The sequence below is a fragment of the Schistocerca americana genome, chromosome 2 (genome assembly GCF_021461395.2).
Source record: "Schistocerca americana isolate TAMUIC-IGC-003095 chromosome 2, iqSchAmer2.1, whole genome shotgun sequence".
Lineage (NCBI taxonomy): Eukaryota > Metazoa > Arthropoda > Insecta > Orthoptera > Acrididae > Schistocerca > Schistocerca americana.
The window spans coordinates 1,092,243,154-1,092,261,891 of NC_060120.1; positions in this window are offsets into that span (position 1 = coordinate 1,092,243,154).

Here is an 18,738-nt window from a genome sequence, read left to right on the forward strand (position 1 = left end):
GTAAAAAAAGGACTGACACTCTAACTTTCTATGGTTTGAACCTCTCCTTTGAGTCCAGTTTTAGATTCCGATGCTTCACTTCAGGTTTCCATTATCCCTTGGACCTTCTTATTGACGATGAAACACAGAAATAGCATCCAAATGTAGTACAAAACACACAATGCCGACTCAAGTACAAGAGGACTGACACTCTCACTTTCTATGAGTTGAACCTCTCCTGTGAGTCCAGTTTTAGATTCCAATGCTTCACTTCAGGTTTCCTTTATCCCTAGGACGTCCTTATTGACGATGAAACACAAAAATTGCATCCAAATTTAATACAAAAGGCACAATGCCGACATAAGTACAAGGGGACTGACACTCTAACTTTCTATGATTTGAACCTCTCCTGTGAGTCCAGTTTTAGATTCCGATGCTCCACTTCAGGTCTACTGTGTACCTTGGACCTTCTTGTTGACGATGAGGCACAGAAATTGCATCGGAATTAAATTCAAAAGGCACAAAGCCGACTTAAGTACAAGAGGACCGACACACTAACTTTCTATGATTTGAACCTCTCCTGTGAGTCCCGTTTTAGATTTCGATGCTTCTCTTCAGGTTTCCTGTGTACCTTGGACCTTCTTATTGACGATGAAACACAGAAATTGCATCCGAATTTAATATAAAACGCCCCATGCCGACTTAAGTACAAGAGGAGTGACACACTAACTTTCTATGATTTTAAACTCTCCTGTGAGTCCAGAATTAGATTCCGATGCTTCACTTCAGGGTTACTGTATCCCTTGGACCTTCTTTTTGACGATTAAACACAGAAATTGCATCCGAATTTAATACACAAGGCATAATGCCGACTTAAGTACAAGAGGACTGACACTCTCACTTTCTATGATTAGAACCTCCCCTGTGAGTCCAGTTTTAGATTCCGATGCTTCACTTCAGGTTTACTGTATCCCTTGGCCTTTCTTATTGACGATGAAACACAGAAATTGCATCCGAACTTAATACAAAAGGCACAATGCCGACTTAAGTACAAGGGGACTGACGCTATCACATACTATGATTTGAACCTCTATTGTGAGTCCAGTTTTAGATTCCGATGCTTCACTTCAGGTTTACTGTATCCCTTGGCCTTTCTTATTGACGATGAAACACAGAAATTGCATCCGAATTTAATACACAAGGCACAATGCCGATTTAAGTACAAGGGGACTGACACTCTCACTTTCTATGATTTGAACCTCCCCTGAGAGTCCAGTTTTAGATTCCGATGCTTCACGTCAGGTTTATTGTATCCGTTGGACCTTATTATTGACGATGAAACACATAAATTGCATCCAAAATTAGTACAAAAGGCACAATGTAGACTCAAATACAAGAGGACTGACACTCTAACTTTCTATGATTAGAACCTCTCCTGTGAGTCCAGTTTTAGATTCCGATGCTTCACTTCAGTTTTACTTTATTCCTTGGACCTTCTTATTGCCGATGAAACACAGATATTACTTTGGAATGAAATTCAAAATTCACAATGCCGTCTTAAGTACAAGTTGACTAACACACTAACATTCTATGATTTGAACCTCTCCTGTGAGTCCAGTATTAGATTCCGATGCTTCACTTCAGGTTTACTGTGTACCTTGGACCTTCTTATTGACGACGAGGCACAGAAATTGCGTCGGAATTAAATTCAAAAGGCACAATGCCAACTTAAGTACAAGAGGACTGAGACTCTAACTTTCTATGATTCGAACCTCTATTGTGAGTCCAGTTTTAGATTCCGATGCTTCACTTCAGGTTTACTGTATACCTTGGACTTTCTTATTGACGATGAAACACAGAAATTGCGTCGGAATGAAATTCAAAAGGCACAATGTCGACATAAGTACAAGGGGACTGACACTCTAACTTTCTATGATTTGAACCTCTCCTGTGAGTCCAGTTTTAGATTCCGATGCTTCACTGCAGGTTTACTGTGTACCTTGGACCTTCTTGTTGACGATGAGTACAGATATTGCATCGGAATAAAATTCAAAAGGCACAAAGCCGACTTAAGTACAAGAGGACTGACACACTAACCTTCTAAGATTTGAACCTCTCCTGTGAGTCCCGTTTTAGATTCCGATGCTTCTCTTCAGGTTTCCTGTGTACCTTGGACCTTCTTGTTGACGATGAAACACAGAAATTGCATCCGAATTTAATATAAAACGCCCCATGCCGGCATAAGTACAAGAGGACTGACAGACTAACTTTCTATGATTTTAACCTCTCCTGTCAGTCCAGATTTAGATTCCGATGCTTCACTTCAGTGTTACTGTATCCCTTGGACATTCTTATTGACGGTGAAACACAGAAATTGCATCCGCATTTAATACAAAAGGCACAATGCCGACTTAAGTACAAGAGGACTGACGCTCTCACATTCTATGATTTGACCCTCTCCTGTGAGTCCAGTTTTCGATTCCGATGCTTCACTTCAGGTATATTGTATCCCTTGGACCTTCTTATTGACGATGAAACACATAAATTGCATCCAAATTTAATACAAAAGGCACAATGCCGACTCAAGTACTAGAGGACTGACACTCTAACTTTCTATGATTCGAAACTCTCCTGTGAGTCCAGTTTTAGATTCCGATGCTTCACTTCAGTTTTCCTTTATACCTTGGACCTTCTTATTGACGATGAAACACAAAAATTGCATCGGAATGAAATTCAAAATTCACAATGCCGTCTTAAGTACAAGGGGACTGACACTCTGACATTCTATGATTTGAACCTCTCCTGTGATTCCAGTTTTAGATTCCGATGCTTCACTTCAGGTGTACTGTGTTCCTTGGACCTTCTTAATGACGATGAGGCACAGAAATTGCATCGGAATTAAATTCAAAAGGCACAATGCCGACTTAAGTACTAGAGGACTGACACTCTAACTTTCTATGATTTGAACCTCTCCTGTGAGTCCAGTTTTAGATTCCGATGATTCACTTCAGGTTTACTGTGTACCTTGGACCTTCGTATTGACGATGAGGCACAGAAATTGCATCGGAATTAAATTCAATAGGCACAATGCCGACTTAAGTTCAAGAGGACTGACACTCTAACTTTCTGTGATTTGAACCTCTCCTGTGAGTCCGGTTTTAGATTCCGATGCTTCACTTCAGGTTTACTGTATACCTTGGACCTTCTAATTGACGATGAAACACAGAAATAGCAACCAAATTTAATACAAAAGGCACAATGCCGACTTAAGTACAAGATTACTGACACTCAAACTTTCTATGGTTTGAACCTCTCCTGTGAGACCAGTTATAGATTCCGATGCCCCACTTCAGGTTTTCTGTATCGCTTGGAACATCTTAGTGACGATGAAACACAGAAATTCCATCCGAATTTAATACAAAAGGCACAATGCCGACATAAGTATAAGAGGACTGACACCCTAACTTTTTACGATTTGAACCTCTCCTGTGAGTTCAGTGTTAAATTAGGATGCTTCACTTCAGGTTTACTGTATCCCTTGGACCTTCTTATTGACGATGAAACGCAGAAATTGCATCCATATTTAATACAAAAGGCACAATGCCGACTTAAGTGCAAGAGGACTGACAGTCTAACTTTCTATGATTTGAACCTCTCCTGTGAGTCCAGTTTTAAATTCCGATGCTTCACTTCAGGTTTAGTGTATCCCTTGGACCTTCTTATTGACGATGAAACACAGAAATTTCATCCGAATTTAATACAAAAGGCACAATGCCGACTTAAGTACAGAGGACCGGCACTCTCACTATCTATGAATTGAACCTATCCTGTGAGTCCAGTTTTAGATTCCGATGCTTCACTTCAGGTTTACTGTATAACTTGGACCTTCTGATTGACGATGAAACAAAGAAATTGCATCAGAATGTAATAAAAAAGGCACAATGCCGACTTAAGTACAAGATTACTGACACTCAAAATTCCTATGATTTGAAACTCTCCTGTGGGACCAGTTTTAGATTCCGATGCCCCACTTCAGGTTTACCGTATCCCTTGGAACTTCTTATTGACGATGAAACACAGAAATTGCATCCGAATTTAATACAAAAGGCACAATGCCGACTTAAGTACAAGAGGACTGACACTCTAACTTTTTATGATTTGGACCTCCCCTTTGGGTCCAGTGTTAAATTAGGTTGCTTCACTTCAGGTACACTGTATCCCTTGGACCTTCTGATTGACGATGAAACACAGATATTGCATCCGAATTTAATACAAAAGGCACAATGCCGACTTAAGTACAAGATTACTGACACTCAAACTTTCTATGATTAGAACTTCCCCTGTGAGTCCAGTTTTAGATTCCGATGATTCTCTTCAGGTTTCCTGTGTACCTTGGACCTTCTTATTGACGATGCAAAAACAGAAATTGCATCCGAATTTAATACAAAAAGCACAATGCCGACTTAAGTACAAGAGGACTGACGCTCTCACATTCTATGATTTGAACCTCTCCTGTGAGTCCAGTTTTCGATTCCGTTGCTTCACTTCAGGTTTATTGTATCCGTTGGACCTTCTTATTGACGAAGAAACACATAAATTGCATCCAAATTTAATACAAAAGGCACAATGCCGACTTAAGTACTAGAGGACTGACACTCTAACTTTCTATGATTTGAACCTCTCCTGTGAGTCCAGTTTTAGATTCCGATGATTCACTTCAGGTTTACTGTGTACCTTGGACCTTCGTATTGACGATGAGGCACAGAAATTGCATCGGAATTAAATTCAATAGGCACAATGCCGACTTAAGTTCAAGAGGACTGACACTCTAACTTTCTGTGATTTGAACCTCTCCTGTGAGTCCGGTTTTAGATTCCGATGCTTCACTTCAGGTTTACTGTATACCTTGGACCTTCTAATTGACGATGAAACACAGAAATAGCAACCAAATTTAATACAAAAGGCACAATGCCGACTTAAGTACAAGATTACTGACACTCAAACTTTCTATGGTTTGAACCTCTCCTGTGAGACCAGTTATAGATTCCGATGCCCCACTTCAGGTTTTCTGTATCGCTTGGAACATCTTAGTGACGATGAAACACAGAAATTCCATCCGAATTTAATACAAAAGGCACAATGCCGACATAAGTATAAGAGGACTGACACCCTAACTTTTTACGATTTGAACCTCTCCTGTGAGTTCAGTGTTAAATTAGGATGCTTCACTTCAGGTTTACTGTATCCCTTGGACCTTCTTATTGACGATGAAACGCAGAAATTGCATCCATATTTAATACAAAAGGCACAATGCCGACTTAAGTGCAAGAGGACTGACAGTCTAACTTTCTATGATTTGAACCTCTCCTGTGAGTCCAGTTTTAAATTCCGATGCTTCACTTCAGGTTTAGTGTATCCCTTGGACCTTCTTATTGACGATGAAACACAGAAATTTCATCCGAATTTAATACAAAAGGCACAATGCCGACTTAAGTACAGAGGACCGGCACTCTCACTATCTATGAATTGAACCTATCCTGTGAGTCCAGTTTTAGATTCCGATGCTTCACTTCAGGTTTACTGTATAACTTGGACCTTCTGATTGACGATGAAACAAAGAAATTGCATCAGAATGTAATAAAAAAGGCACAATGCCGACTTAAGTACAAGATTACTGACACTCAAAATTCCTATGATTTGAAACTCTCCTGTGGGACCAGTTTTAGATTCCGATGCCCCACTTCAGGTTTACCGTATCCCTTGGAACTTCTTATTGACGATGAAACACAGAAATTGCATCCGAATTTAATACAAAAGGCACAATGCCGACTTAAGTACAAGAGGACTGACACTCTAACTTTTTATGATTTGGACCTCCCCTTTGGGTCCAGTGTTAAATTAGGTTGCTTCACTTCAGGTACACTGTATCCCTTGGACCTTCTGATTGACGATGAAACACAGATATTGCATCCGAATTTAATACAAAAGGCACAATGCCGACTTAAGTACAAGATTACTGACACTCAAACTTTCTATGATTAGAACTTCCCCTGTGAGTCCAGTTTTAGATTCCGATGATTCTCTTCAGGTTTCCTGTGTACCTTGGACCTTCTTATTGACGATGAAACACAGAAATTGCATCCGAATTTAATACAAAAAGCACAATGCCGACTTAAGTACAAGAGGACTGACGCTCTCACATTCTATGATTTGAACCTCTCCTGTGAGTCCAGTTTTCGATTCCGTTGCTTCACTTCAGGTTTATTGTATCCGTTGGACCTTCTTATTGACGAAGAAACACATAAATTGCATCCAAATTTAATACAAAAGGCACAATGCCGACTCAAATACAAGAGGACTGACACTCTAACTTTCCATGATTAGAACCTCTCCTAAGAGTCCAGTTTTAGATTCCGATGCTTCACTTCAGTTTTACTTTATTCCTTGGACCTTCATATTGACGATGAAACACAGAAATTGCATCGGAATGAAATTCGAAATTCTCAATGCCGTCTTAAGTACAAGCTGACTGACACTCTAACATTCTATGATTTGAACCTCTCTTGTGACTCCTGTTTTAGATTCCGATGCTTCACTTCAGGTTTACTGTGTACCTTGGACCTTCTTATTGACGACGAGGCACAGAAATTGCATCGGAATTAAATTCAAAAGGCACAATGACAACTTAAGTACAAGAGGACTGAGATTCTAACTTTCTATGATTTGAACCTCTCCTGTGTGTCCAGTTTTAGATTCCGATGCTTCACTTCTGGTTTACTGTGTACCTTGGACCTTCTTGTTGACAATGAGGCACAGAAATTGCATCGGAATTAAATTCAAAAGGCACAAAGCCGACTTAAGTACAAGAGGACTGACACACTAACTTTCTATGATTTGAACCTCTCCTGTGAGTCCCGTTTTAGATTCCGATGCTTCTCTTCAGGTTTCCTGAGTACCTTGGACCTTCTTATTGACGATGAAACACTGAAATTGCATCCGAATTTAATATAAAACGCCCAATGCCGACTTAAGTACAAGAGGACTGACACACTAACTTTCTATGAATTTAACCTCTCCTGTGAGTCAAGATTTAGATTCCGATGCTTCACTTCAGGGTTACTGTATGCCTTGGACCTTCTTATTGACGATTAAACACAGAAATTGCATCCGCAATTAATACAAAAGGCACAATGCCGACTTAAGTACAAGAGGACTGACGCTCTCTCATTCTATGATTTGACCCTCTCCTGTGAGTCCAGTTTTCGATTCCGATGATTCACTTCAGGTATATTGTATCCCTTGGACCTTCTTATTGACGATGAAACACATAAATTGCATCCAAATTTAATACAAAAGGCACAATGCCGCCTCAAGTACAAGAGGACTGACACTCTAACTTTCTATGATTAGAAACTCTCCTGTGAGTCCAGTTTTAGATTCCGATGCTTCACTTCAGTTTTCCTTTATACCTCGGACCTTCTTATTGACGATGAAACACAAAAATTGCATCGGAATGAAATTCAAAATTCACAATGCCGTCTTAAGTACAAGGGGACTGACACTCTAACATTCTATGATTTGAACCTCTCCTGTGATTCCAGTTTTAGATTCCGATGCTTCACTTCAGGTTTACTGTGTTCCTTGGACCTTCTTAATGACGATGAGGCACAGAAATTGCATCGGAATTAAATTCAAAAGCACAATGCCGACTTAAGTTGTAGAGGACTGACACTCTAACTTTCTATGATTTGAACCTCTCCTGTGAGTCCAGTTTTAGATTCCGATGCTTCACTTCAGGTTTACTGTGTGCTTTGGACCTTCTTGTTGACGATGAGGCACAGAAATTGCATCGGAATTAAATTCAAAAAGCACAATGCCGACTTAAGTACAAGAGGACTGACGCTCTCACATTCTATGATTTGAACCTCTCCTGTGAGTCCAGTTTTCGATTCCGATGCTTCACTTCAGGTTTATTGTATGCCTTGGACCTTCTTACTGACGATGAAACACATAAATTTCATCCAAATTTAATACAAAAGGCACAATGCCGACTCAAGTACAATAGGACTGACACTCTAACTTTCTATGATTAGAAACTCTCCTGTGAGTCCAGTTTTAGATTCCGATGCTTCACTTCAGTTTTCCTTTATACCTTGCACCTTCTTATTGTCGATGAAACACAGAAATTGCATCGGAATGAAATTCAAAATTCACAATGCCGTCTTAAGTACAAGGGGACTGACACTCTGACATTCTATGATTTGAACCTCTCCTGTGAGTCCAGTTTTAGTTTCCGATGCTTCACTTCAGGTTTACTGTGTTCCTTGGAACTTCTTAATGACGATGAGGCACAGAAATTGCATCGGAATTAAAATCAATAGGAACAATGCCGACTTAAGTACAAGAGGACTGACACTCTAATTTTCTGTGATTTGAACCTCTCGTGTGAGTCCACTTTTAGATTCCGATGCTTCACTTCAGTTTTCCTTTATACCTTGGACCTTCTCATTGACGATGAAACACAGAAATTGCATCCGAATTTAATACAATAAGCACAATGCCGACTTAAGTACAAGAGGACTTACACTCTCTATCATATAAGCCTCTCCTCTGAGTCCAGTTTTAGATTCCGATGCTTCACTTCAGGTTTACAGTATACCTCGGACCTTCTTATTGACGATGAAACACAGAAATTGAATTGGTTTTAAATTCAAAAGGCACAATGCCGACTTAAGTACAAGGGGACTGACACTCTAACTTTCTATGATTTGAACCTCTCCTGTGAGTCCAGTTTTAGTTTCTGATGCTTCACTTCAGGTTTACTGTGTGCTTTGGACCTTCTTGTTGACGATGAGGCAAAGAAATCGCATCGAAATTAATTTCAAAAGCCACAATGCCGACTTAAGTACAAGAGGACTGACACACTAACTTTCTATGATTTCAACCTCTCGTTTGAGTCCAGTTTTAGATTTCGATGCTTCACTTCAGGTGTCCTGTATACCTTGGACCTTCTTACTGACGATGAAACACAGAAATTGCATCCGAATTTAATACAAAATGCACATGCCGACTTAAGTACAAGAGGACTGACGCTCTCACATTCTATGATTTGAACCTCTCCTGTGAGTCCAGTTTTCGATTCCGATGCTTCACTTCAGGTTTGTTGTACACCTTGGACCTTCGTATTGACGATGAAACACATAAATTTCATCCAAATTTAATACAAAATGCACAATGCCGACTCAAGTACAAGAGGACTGACACTCTAATTTTCTATGATTAGAAACTCTCCTGTGAGTCTAGTTTTAGATTCCGATGCTTCACTTCTGTTTTCCTTTATACCTTGGACCTTCTTATTGACGATGAAACACAGAAATTGCATCGGAATGAAATTCAAAATTCACAATGCCGTCTTAAGTACAAGGGGACTAACACTCTAACATTCTATGATGTGAACCTCTCCTGTGAATCCAGTTTTAGATTCCGATGCTTCACTTCAGGTTTACTGTGTTCCTTGGACCTTCATAATGACGATGAGGCACAGAAATTGCATCGGAATTAAATTCAAAAGGCACAATGCCGACTTAAGTACTAGAGGACTGACACTCTAACTGTCTATGATTTGAACCTCTCCTGTGAGTCCAGTTTTAGGTTCCTATGCTTCACTTCAGGTTTACTGTGTACCTTGGACCTTCTTATTGACGATGAGGCACAGAAATTGCATCGGAATTAAATTCAATAGGCACAATGCCGACTTCAGTACAAGAGGACTGACATTCTAATTTTCTGTGATTTGAACCTCTCCTGTGAGTCCACTTTTAGATTCCGATGCTTCACTTCAGTTTTCCTTTATACCTTGGACCTTCTTATTGACGATGAAACACAGAAATTGCATCCGAATTTAATACAAAAGGCACAATGCCGACTTATGTACAAGAGGACTGACACTCTCACTTTCTAAGATTTGAACCTCTCCTGTGTGTCCGGTTTTAGATTCCGAAGCTTCACTTCAGGTTTACTGTATACCTTGGACCTTCTTATTGACGATGAAACACAGAAATTGCATCCAAACGCAATACAAAAGGCACAATGCCGATTTAAGTACAAGAGGACTGACACTCTAACTTTCTGTGATTTGAACCTCTCCTTTGAGTCCAGTTTTAGATTCCGATGCTTCACTTCAGGTTTACTGTGTCCCTTGGACCTTCTTATTGACGATGAAACACAGAAATTGCATCGGAATGAAATTCAAAATTCACAATGCCGTCTTATGTACAAGGGGACTGACACTCTAACATTCTATGATTTGAACCTCTCATGTGAGTCCAGTTTTAGATTCCGATGCTTCACTTCAGGTTTACTGTGTTCCTTGGACCTTCTTAATGACGATGAGGCACAGAAATTGCATCGGAATTAAATTCAATGGCACAATGCCGTCTTAAGTACTAGAGGACTGACACTCTAACTGTCTATGATTTGAACCTCTCCTGTGAGTCCAGTTTTAGATTCCGATGCTTCACTTCAGGTTTACTGTGTACCTTGGACCTTCTTATTGACGATGAGGCACAGAAATTGCATCGGAATTAAATTCAATATGCACAATGCCGACTTAAGTACAAAAGGACTGACACTCTAATTTTCTGTGATTTGAACCTCTCCTGTGAGTCCACTTTTAGATTCCGATGCTTCACTTCAGTTTTCCTTTATACCTTGGACCTTCTTATTGACGATGAAACACAGAAATTGCATCCGAATTTAATACAAAAGGCACAATGACGACTTAAGTACAAGAGGACTGACACTCTCACTTTCTATGATTTGAACCTCTCCTGTGAGTCCGGTTTTAGATTCCGATGCTTCACTTCAGGTTTACTGTATACCTTGGACCTTCTTATTGACGATGAAAGCCAGAAATTGCATCCAAATTTAATACAAAAAGCACAATGGGGATTTAAGTACAAGAGGACTGACACTCTAACTTTCTGTGATTTGAACCTCTCCTGTGAGTCCAGTTTTAGATTCCGATGCTTCAGTTCAGAATTACTGTATCCCTTGGACCTTCTTATTGACGATGAAACACAGAAATTTCAACCGAAATTGATACAAAAGGCACAATGCCGACTTAAGTACAGGGGACAGGCACTCTCACTTTCTGTGATTTGAACCTATCCTGTGAGTCCAGTTTTAGATTCCGATGCTTCACTTCAGGTTTACTGTATACCTTGGACCTTCATATTGACGATGAAACACAGAAATTGCATCCGAATTTAATACAAAAGGCACAATGCCGACTTAAGTACAAGATTACTGACACTCAAATTTTCTATGATTTAAACCTCTCCTGTGAGACCAGTTTTCGATTCCGATGCCAAACTTCAGGTTTACTGTATCCCTTGGAACTTCTTATTGACGATAAAACACAGAAATTGCATCCGAATTTAATACAAAAGGCACAATGCCGACTTAAGTACAAAAGGACCAACACACTAACTTTTAATGATTTGAACCTCTCCTGTGAGTCCAGTGTTAAATTAGGATGCTTCACTTCAGGTTTACTGTATCCCTTGGACCTTCTTATTGACGATAAAACACAGAAATTGCATCCGAATTCAATACAATAAGCACAATGCCGACTTACGTACAAGATGATTGACACTCTCTATCATATGAGCCTCTCCTGTGAGTCCAGTTTTAGATTCCGTTGCTTCACTTCAGGTTTATTGTATACCTTGGACCTTCTTATTGACGATGATACACAGAAATTGCATCGGTTTAAATTCAAAAGGCACAATGCCGACTTAAGTACAAGGGGACTGTCACTCTAACTTTCTATGATTTGAACCTCTCCTGTGAGTCCAGTTTTAGATTCCGATGCTTCACTTCAGGTTTACTGTGTACTTTATACTTTCTTGTTGACGATGAGGCACAGAAATTGCATCGGAATTAAATTCAAAAGGCCCAATGCCGACTTAAGTACAAGGGGACTGACACACTAACTTTCTATGATTTGAACATCTCCTGTGAGTAAAGTTTTAGATTCCGATGCTTCCCTTCAGGTTTCCTGTGTACCTTGGACTTTCTTATTGACGATGAAACACAGAAATTGCATCCGAATTTAATATGAAACGCCCAATGCCGACTTAAGTACAAGAGGACTGACACTCTCACTTTTTATGATTTAAACCTCTCCTGTGAGTCCAGTGTTAAATTAGGATGCTTCACTTCAGGTTTACTGTATCCCTTGGACTTTCTTATTCACGATGAAACACAGAATTTGCATCCGAGTTTAATACAATAAGCACAATGCCGACTTAAGTACAAGAGGACTGACACTCTCTATGATTTGAACCTCTCCTGTGAGTCCAGTTTTAGATTCCGATGCTTCACTTCAGGTTTACTGTATACCTTGGCCCTTCTTATTGACGATGAAACACAGAAATAGCATCAGAATTAAATTCAAAAAGCACAATGCCGACTAGAGTACAAGCGGACTGACAATCTAACATTCTATGATTTGAACCTCTCCTGTGAGTCCAGTTTTAGATTCCAATGCTTCACTTTAGGTTTACTGTGTACCTTGGATCTTCTTGTTGACGATGAGGAACAGAAATTGCATCGGAATTAAATTCAAAAGGCACAATGCCGACTTAAGTACAAAAGGACTGACACACTAACTTTCTATGATTTGAACCTCTCCCGTGAGTCCAGTTTTATATTCCGATGCTTCTCTTCAGGGTTCCTGTTTACCTTGGACCTTCTTATTGACGATGAAACACATAAATTGCATCCAAATTTAATATAAAAGGCCCAATGCCGACTTAAGTACAAGAGGACTGACACACTAACTTTCTATGATTTCAACCTCTCCTGTGAGTACAGTTTTAGATTCCGATGCTTCACTTCAGGTTTACTGTATCCCTTGGACGTTCTTATTGACGATGAAACACAAATTGCATCCGAATTTAATACAAAAATCACAATGCCGACTTAAGTACAAGAGGACTGACACTCTCACTTTCATTGATTTTAAACTTCTCCAATGAGTCCAGTTTTAGATTCCGAAGCTTCACTTCAGGTTTACTGTATCCCTTGGTCCTTCTTATTGAAGATGAAACACAGAAATTGCATCCGAATTTAATACAAAAGGCACAATGCCGACTTAAGTACAAGAGGACTGACACTCTAACTTTCTATGATTTCAACCTCTCCTGTGAGTCCAGTTTTAGATTCCGATGCTTCACTTCAGGTTTACTGTGTACCTTGGACCTTCTTATTGACGATGAAACACAGAAATTGCATCCGAATTTAATATAAAGGGCCCAATGCCGACTTAAGTACAAGAGGACTGACACACTAACATTTTATGAATTCAACCTCTCCTGTGAGTCCAGTTTTAGATTCCGATTCTTCACTTCAAGTTGTCTGTATACCTTGGACCGTCTAATTGACGATGAAACACAGAAATTGCATCTGAATTTATTACAAAAGGCACAATGCCGACTTAAGTACAAGAGGACTGACACTATCACTTTCTATGATTTGAACCTCTCCTGTGAGTCCAGTTTTAGATTCCGATGCTTCACTTCAGGCTTACTGTATCCCTTATACCATCTTATTGACGATGAAACAAAGAAATTGCATCCGAATTTATTACAAAAGCCACTATGCCGACTTAAGTACAAGAGGACAGACACTCTAACATCCTATGATTTGAACCTCTCCTGTGAGTCCAGTTTTAGATTCTGATGCTTCACTTCAGGTTTACTGTATCCCTTGGACCTTCTTATTAACCCTGAAACACAGAAATTTCATTTGAATTTAATACAAAAGGCACAATGGCGACTTAAGTACAAGAGGACTGACAATCTCACTTTCTATGATTTGAACCTATCCTGTGGGTCCAGTTTTAGATTCTGATGCTTCACTTCAGGTTTACTGTATACCTTGGACCTTCTTATTGACGATGAAACACAGAAATTGCATTAGAATTTAATACAAAATTCACAATGCCGACTTAAGTACAAGAGGACTGACACTCAAATTTTCAATGATTCGAACCTCACCTGTGAGACCAGTTTTAGATTCCGATGCCTCACTTCAGGTTTACTGTATCCGTTGGAGCTTCTTATTGACGATGAAACACAGAAATTGCATCCGAATTTAATACACAAGGCACAATGCCGACTTAAGTACAAGAGGACTGACACTCTCACTTTCTATGATTTGAACCTCTCCTGTGAGTCCAGTTTTAGATTCCGATGCTTTACTTCAGGTTTACTGTATCCCTCGGACCTTCTTATTGACGATGAAACACAGAAATTGCATCTGAATTTAATACAAAAGGCACAATGCCGACTTAAGTACAAGAGGACTGACGCTCTCACATTCTATGATTTGAACCTCTCCTGTGAGTCGAGTTTTAGATTCCGATGCTTCACTTCAGGTTTACTGTACACCTTGGAACTCTATTTGACGATGAAACACAGAAATTGCATCCGAATTTAATACAAAAGGCACTATGCCGACTTAAGTAAAAGAGGACTGACACTCTCACTTTCTATGACTTGAACCTCTCCTGTGAGTCCAGTTTTAGATTCCGATGCTTCAATTCAGGTTTACTGTGTACCTTGGACTTTCTTATTGACGATGAAACACAGAAATTGCATCCGAATTTAATATGAAACGCCCAATGCCGACTTAAGTACAAGAGGACTGACACTCTCACTTTTTATGATTTAAACCTCTCCTGTGAGTCCAGTGTTAAATTAGGATGCTTCACTTCAGGTTTACTGTATCCCTTGGACTTTCTTATTCACGATGAAACACAGAATTTGCATCCGAGTTTAATACAATAAGCACAATGCCGACTTAAGTACAAGAGGACTGACACTCTCTATGATTTGAACCTCTCCTGTGAGTCCAGTTTTAGATTCCGATGCTTCACTTCAGGTTTACTGTATACCTTGGCCCTTCTTATTGACGATGAAACACAGAAATAGCATCAGAATTAAATTCAAAAAGCACAATGCCGACTAGAGTACAAGCGGACTGACAATCTAACTTTCTATGATTTGAACCTCACCTGTGAGTCCAGTTTTAGATTCCAATGCTTCACTTTAGGTTTACTGTGTACCTTGGATCTTCTTGTTGACGATGAGGAACAGAAATTGCATCGGAATTAAATTCAAAAGGCACAATGCCGACTTAAGTACAAAAGGACTGACACACTAACTTTCTATGATTTGAACCTCTCCCGTGAGTCCAGTTTTATATTCCGATGCTTCTCTTCAGGGTTCCTGTTTACCTTGGACCTTCTTATTGACGATGAAACTTATAAATTGCATCCAAATTTAATATAAAAGGCCCAATGCCGACTTAAGTACAAGAGGACTGACACACTAACTTTCTATGATTTCAACCTCTCCTGTGAGTACAGTTTTAGATTCCGATGCTTCACTTCAGGTTTACTGTATCCCTTGGACGTTCTTATTGACGATGAAACACAAATTGCATCCGAATTTAATACAAAAATCACAATGCCGACTTAAGTACAAGAGGACTGACACTCTCACTTTCATTGATTTTAAACTTCTCCAATGAGTCCAGTTTTAGATTCCGATGCTTCACTTCAGGTTTACTGTATCCCTTGGTCCTTCTTATTGAAGATGAAACACAGAAATTGCATCCGAATTTAATACAAAAGGCACAATGCCGACTTAAGTACAAGAGGACTGACACTCTAACTTTCTATGATTTCAACCTCTCCTGTGAGTCCAGTTTTAGATTCCGATGCTTCACTTCAGGTTTACTGTGTACCTTGGACCTTCTTATTGACGATGAAACACAGAAATTGCATCCGAATTTAATATAAAGGGCCCAATGCCGACTTAAGTACAAGAGGACTGACACACTAACATTTTATGAATTCAACCTCTCCTGTGAGTCCAGTTTTAGATTCCGATTCTTCAAGTTGTCTGTATACCTTGGACCGTCTAATTGACGATGAAACACAGAAATTGCATCTGAATTTATTACAAAAGGCACAATGCCGACTTAAGTACAAGAGGACTGACACTATCACTTTCTATGATTTGAACCTCTCCTGTGAGTCCAGTTTTAGATTCCGATGCTTCACTTCAGGCTTACTGTATCCCTTATACCATCTTATTGACGATGAAACAAAGAAATTGCATCCGAATTTATTACAAAAGCCACTATGCCGACTTAAGTACAAGAGGACAGACACTCTAACATCCTATGATTTGAACCTCTCCTGTGAGTCCAGTTTTAGATTCTGATGCTTCACTTCAGGTTTACTGTATCCCTTGGACCTTCTTATTAACCCTGAAACACAGAAATTTCATTTGAATTTAATACAAAAGGCACAATGGCGACTTAAGTACAAGAGGACTGACAATCTCACTTTCTATGATTTGAACCTATCCTGTGGGTCCAGTTTTAGATTCTGATGCTTCACTTCAGGTTTACTGTATACCTTGGACCTTCTTATTGACGATGAAACACAGAAATTGCATTAGAATTTAATACAAAATTCACAATGCCGACTTAAGTACAAGAGGACTGACACTCAAATTTTCAATGATTCGAACCTCTCCTGTGAGACCAGTTTTAGATTCCGATGCCTCACTTCAGGTTTACTGTATCCGTTGGAGCTTCTTATTGACGATGAAACACAGAAATTGCATCCGAATTTAATACACAAGGCACAATGCCGACTTAAGTACAAGAGGACTGACACTCTCACTTTCTATGATTTGAACCTCTCCTGTGAGTCCAGTTTTAGATTCCGATGCTTTACTTCAGGTTTACTGTATCCCTCGGACCTTCTTATTGACGATGAAACACAGAAATTCCATCTGAATTTAATACAAAAGGCACAATGCCGACTTAAGTACAAGAGGACTGACGCTCTCACATTCTATGATTTGAACCTCTCCTGTGAGTCGAGTTTTAGATTCCGATGCTTCACTTCAGGTTTACTGTACACCTTGGAACTTCTATTTGACGATGAAACACAGAAATTGCATCCGAATTTAATACAAAAGGCACTATGCCGACTTAAGTAAAAGAGGACTGACACTCTCACTTTCTATGACTTGAACCTCTCCTGTGAGTCCAGTTTTAGATTCCGATGCTTCAATTCAGGTTTACTGTATACCATCGACCTTCCTATTGACGATGAAACACAGAAATTGCATCCGAATTTAATACTAAAGGCACAATGGCGACTTAAGTACAAGACGACTGTCCATCTCACTCTCTATGACTTGAACCTCTCCTGTGAGTCCAGTTTTAGATTCCGATGCTTTAATTCAGGTTTACTGTATACCATCGACCTTCCTATTGACGATGAAACACAGAAATTGCATCCGAATTTAATACTAAAGGCACAATGCCGACTTAAGTACAAGACGACTGACCATCTCACTCTCTATGATTTGAACCTCTCCTGTGAGTCCAGTTTTAGATTCCGATGCTTCACTTCAGGTTTACTGTATCCCTTGGAACTTCTTATTGACGATGAAGCACAGATATTCCCTCCGAATTTAATACAAAAAGCACAATGCCGACTTAAGTACAAGAGGACAGACACTCTAACATTCAATGATTTGATTCTCTCCTGTGAGACCAGTTTTAGATTCCGATGCTTCACTTCAGTTTTCCTTTATACCTTGGACCTTCTTATTGACGATGAAACACAGAAATTTCATCCGAAATTAATACAAAAGGCACAATGCCGACTTAAGTACAAGAGGACTGACACTCTCACTTTCTATGATTTGAACCTCTACTGTGAGTCCGGTTTTTGATTCCGATGCTTCACTTCAGGTTTTCTGTATACCTTGGACCTTCGTATTGATGATGAAACACAGAAATTGCATCCGAATTTAATACAAAAGGCACAGTACCGACTTAAGTACAAGAGGACTGACACTCTAACTTTCTATGATTTGAACCTCTCCTGTGAGTCCAGTTTTAGATTCTGATGCTTCACTTCAGGTTTACTGTATCCCTTGGACCTTCTTATTGACGATGAAACACAGAAATTTCATCCGAATTTAATACAACAGGCACAATGGCGACTTAAGTACAAGAGTACTGACAATCTCACTTTCTATGATTTGAACCTATCCTGTGGGTCCAGTTTTAGATTCTGACGCTACACTTCAGGTTTACTGTATACCTTGGACCTTCTTATTGACGATGAAACACAGAAATTGCATCCGAATTTAATACAAATTTCACAATGCCGACTTAAGTACAAGAGGACTGACACTCAAATTTTCAATGATTTGAACTTCTCCTGTGAGACCAGTTTTATATTCCGATGCCTCACTTCAGGTTTACTGTATCCGTTGGACCTTCTTATTGACGATGAAACACAGAAATTGCATCCGAATTTAATACACAAGGCACAATGCCGACTTAAGTACAAGAGGACTGACACTCTCACTTTCTATGATTTGAACCTCTCCTGTGAGTCCAGTTTTAGATTCCGATGCTTCACTTCAGGTTTACTGTATCCCTTGGACCTTCTTATTGACGATGAAACACAGAAATTGCATCCAAATTTAATACAAAAGGCACAATGCCGACTTAAGTACAAGGGGACTGACACTCTCACATTCTATGATTTGAACCTCACCTGTGAGTCCAGTTTTAGATTCCGATGCTTCACTTCAGGTTTACTGTATCCCTTGGAACTTCTTATTGACGATGAAGCACAGAAATTTCATC